Below are 4,740 nucleotides of genomic sequence, written 5' to 3' on the forward strand. Positions count from 1 at the left end.
CTATTTGCTAAGATATTGCTCACATAATAAATCATACATAGTGGCACCTTGCTCACCTCTTTCCATTTTTGGAAATGCTCCCTTATAAACACTTACTTCTATATATGACATGAATAGCCAATTGGAAGCTAAGAATGTCCCCTAGTGGTTTTCTAAGCATTTCTTATGTACCTAGGGTCATTTTTTCTTTTAAATCAAGATTTCAATGAGGTAGGTTGTGTCTTTAGTCTGCTCGAAATTTCATATTTTTTTTAGACCCAAATACAACTTAGTTTACTACATTTGATAAATTATAGTAGAATTCTATGGTATTGATGTAGTAATTTATGATTTTTTAGTTATTCAAAAGTATATACTAAATCTACAAAAAATATTTTGTTTCATGTCCTCCACGTGCAAAATTTTTAAAGGCTTATCAACCTACATCAAGCAGCAACCGAGTACAATGGTCGTAACTAGAAGAGATAATTGTTTGCTTTTATGTTTTTAGGAAAAATAAGTTTAAGAACTTATTTCAAAATAGCAATAATCTATATACATATATAATGTATAATAATTTAAATTTGACTGTATTTTACAAAAATACTCATCTACTAAAACACAGCCAAGACAAGTTACTTTGTACAGACCAAGGATCAGTTTTATGTTATTGGATATGGTAACATGAGTGCACGTGAGCAGAGTCATTGTAATTTCTGTATTGTTTGCCAGGCATGGGTGAAAGGTCAATAAAATAAAAATAATAAATATATATAAATGTATAATGTTATGAGATTTAAGCTATTTCACCTAAAAATTTATGTTTCCGTATTATAATTTGTGTTCATTCTAGAATGAATGATGCATAATTTTGTTTTGTTTTTTTCTTTTTTTCTGGTGGTTATGAGATCGGTCAAATTTACCAAACTCGTACAGAGATTAATTACTGAAAATAACAGATAAAATATAGTTTTTTCTTAAGAAACATTTGATAACTATTTGGACATTATAAAGATTTCTCTCGTTTATTCTAGTTGTGGGGGGGGGGGGATTAGTACTGTTTCGAAAATTAACATTTTCAAAGAAAAAGTATTTTCGATAGGTACTTACCTCCTTTCACCCACTTTCCTCCCTACTGATTTGCTGGTGTTTTCGGGTTTGTATATGCTGATTCTTGAAAGTGAGGGTTGTGCTGCAATGGTAGAGGGAGCTACTTGTGCTAGTACAGAGGGCACAATGGGATTGGTGGAAGATGGTCACATGATCAGCACATGTTGCTGCAATGATGCAAAACAATATAGGAGTATAAAAGATTGGTGTGCTGTTCATAAGATTTATCAGTGCCTAGAGAGCAAATGAAGGTCAAGATAGCTATAGTACCTATCAGAAGTGTTAGAAAATGTTAATGTTTGGCCACCAATATTCTTTTTTGGATGCACATTGTTTTCACACTTAAGGTGTTTTTTATTAGATATCATGACTTTTTGTCAATACACACCAAGAAACCACAGCAAGTAAGAAAGTGACACTTGATAGTAACCAACATTAGCTTTAGGATCACAACCCTATTATTTGGAACAGACCTGTACTTTACAGAACCAACCAGATTCTTTAAAATATATGAGGTAGTTTTCCTCTCTAAAACAGTGTTTATAGTGACACCATGGAAACCAGATTAACAGTTTCTTGTCATCAACCGCATGCACTCAATACAGCTGTATCAAGCATCATTATTTATGCTGATTGCTTAAATTAATATCACTTGAAGCTAAACACTTTAATTAGGAGAATTTCATAAAAATTTGCAAATTTGTGCTTAAAAGTTTGCAGTGAATAATAACCATTTACCTTTATGATTCTTTTGAAAACTTGAGCTAGAAACTGCTAATCTAGTTTGCTTAGCTTAACCAATACTTGTATATCTGCATGTGCTTTCACTCTATAGTTTTGCTGTTTTAAATCATCCATCTTTAATCCGAATGACAAAAGCCTAATAACTGTCCACCTTTATTCATAGGTGAAGCTGTAGTAAAAATTTCAGGCTGATAGCTCGTGACTTTTTGCAAAACTTTTGGTCAAAATTGAGCAGTTTTTGTTGAATAACTTTGCACATGTTACTTATATTTAGACCATTGTAGGTTGTAAAGATCTATCAGTGTATCAAATTTAAAAAAATCCATGAAAGTTAAGTATGTTTTTACATAAAATGAAATTTCCATACTTTCGGTGCAATGAAAAAAAAAATAGGAAGAAATGAAATCAAAATTGGAAATTTTATATCTCGTGCATTTCTTAACTCTTTCAACCTGGGCTCAGTCCTTGGGACCAACCTTCGTAACCATTTTATTCTTTTATAGTTTTAATGCTATAACTTAAATTAGTAAGTAAATGTTAATGAAATTTGGCATGTCACAATGCTTTTATAATCAAAATATCAAATTTGTTTTATTAAGTCTTAAGGTTTGTAAAGCAATGTTTCTCTCATGCTTTTCTTTTCGTAATTTGCCTATCTAACATGCAAAGTAATTTTCATTATAAGATTAAAAATACTTTTATGCATCAAAAAATTTTGAAATTTCATATGCAAAATCTTAATAATATCCAGATAGTTATCAAATGATTCTTAAGAAACAAATTTATATTTTATTTGTTATTTTCAGTAATGAATCTCTGTATGGGTTTGGTAGGACTGACCAATCTCATAACCAACATAGAAATTAGGAAAAACCAAAATTATGCATCTTTCGTTCTGGAATGAACACAAATTATAACACGAAAACATAAATGTTTAGACGAAATAGCTTAAATCTCATAACATTATACATTTATATATATTTATTATTTTTATAATAATGACCTTTCACCTTTAATTTAGCTTGAAAAACTTTGGACACAGCCATCTCCAAACCCCTTGTGGAGATATATCAACATTTTCTGTGGTTTCAGCTATTAACCCCTTTCACTGCCGGATTATTTTAACGCATTATTTTAAAATCCCTAAATCACCCTGTTCCTTGAGGGCTTCAAAAAGGCCAGGGCTGGAGTAGAAGTTATCCACATATAAATGGTGGCCGAGGTTCAAGTATCCATTATTGCCCGTCAGGTTCATAACATTATGACCCAAGCTTTGCTCTGGTGCCACAGGGTTGTTCTCTCTATCAGTATAAACATCCCAGTCTAAAAGATAACCCGACTTGCTCTCACACAATGACCACAGTTTTATACTCCATCTTGTGGGTTTGTTTGGTATATACTGACAAAAGTATATCTCTCCCTTGAACTTCCTCAATGATTAATCAATTGTAAGTTCACAATGTGGAATGTAATACTGCTTATACAGTGGCTTCACAATGTTCATGAGGGGAGCAATTTTATACAAAGGATCATATCCTTCCTTTCCATGTGGAACCCTTTGAGAATTTTCACAAAAATGAAGGAATGAACTGATCAGCTGGTAACAATTACGTGGCAGTACATCTTGATAACCAAAGAACTGGGCTCTACCCCCAGTTGCCCAGTAGTCACTAATCCTTGGCTTGAAACACAATCCCATCATTATCTGCAAGCCAACATAGGCTTTGATTTCATCTGTAGTACACTCAACCCAATCATTGTAGCATGAATTTTCAGGGAGATCCGCTGGATTATCAAAGAATTTCAGGGCATAGGTGTTAGTCATCTTACAAATAAGCTCAAATGCTTCCTGAGGGAATAACAAGTAGAAATAATCTACAGGGTGGTTACCATCAGGCAAAGGTGGAATCACAGGGCCAAGCCTTTTGGCACAAGCTGGGCACCAAATTGGGATATAACTGTCGTAATCACCATCAGTGACTCATGATCAGCATCAGCCACTCCCCTTTGGCTACCATCATCATCATTATCACTGTCCCCATGCGCTACATAATATGTAATATGATTACTTACAGCATTATTGGTATCTGTTTCACTGTTTTCCCAATCGTCATCACCAAATTCACTTAATTATGAGTCTGAATCTAGCATTATTTAGCCCAATACATCCTCTGTGACAAGCCATTGTTTTTGTTTATGTTTACCTGTTGTCATGGTTCTAGTCAGTGCCTTCAAATTGAGTCAAAAGTCAAGAATTTCTCAAAAATGACACCCACGATCAAGGAAATTACACTAAATTACATTGTGGTTGCCTAGAAACCGTGCAGATGTGGCACAGAGTAAATTACAGACCGGTAAATGGAACTATGTCAGGAATTTGACTTAAAACTCGTTTGGCACTGTACCTGGAATTTGACTAAAGTCGCATACAGCAGTGAAAGGGTTAAAACAGAAAAAGATTCTCAAACTTCATCAATTGGTTTTACAATTGAAAAGGAAGAAAATTTCTCTGTTAGTTTCCAAAATTCCAATCTTGATAAAAACAACAAGATTTTTCATAGAAAAGTAAGAAAGTTGGAACAGTACCTTAACCCTTCTACTATGGATGGGTGCATTCCACCCAGCCTATATTCCCAACGTAACCATAAAGCAGTTATACTGTAACTTTTTAAAATGTACATGTATCTTCACACAATTTTGCAGATTATTAGTAAACATTACAAGGGATTTGTACACAAAGTATGAGCTTTTTTAATTATGTTTCAACATTTTTAATTATTTACTCATGCATTTTTATTTTTGAATGTTGACTATCCAACATGCAAAGTAATTTTGATTTTAAGATTAAAAATACTTTTTTGCATCAGAAAATTGTCAAATTTTCATAAGAAATCTCTGTAACCTTCA

The 4,740-nt window shown here is 33.0% G+C and overlaps 1 protein-coding gene across 1 annotated transcript in view; it reads left to right on the plus strand.

Moving 5' to 3' along the window:
* Positions 1–4,740, plus strand: part of LOC106462108 (glucose-6-phosphate isomerase) — an 88,657-nt gene that overhangs the window by 56,511 nt on the left and 27,406 nt on the right. The gene's annotated exons all lie outside the window — the stretch shown is intronic.

This window comes from Limulus polyphemus, unplaced genomic scaffold, assembly GCF_000517525.1.
Source record: "Limulus polyphemus unplaced genomic scaffold, Limulus_polyphemus-2.1.2 Scaffold1096, whole genome shotgun sequence".
Lineage (NCBI taxonomy): Eukaryota > Metazoa > Arthropoda > Merostomata > Xiphosura > Limulidae > Limulus > Limulus polyphemus.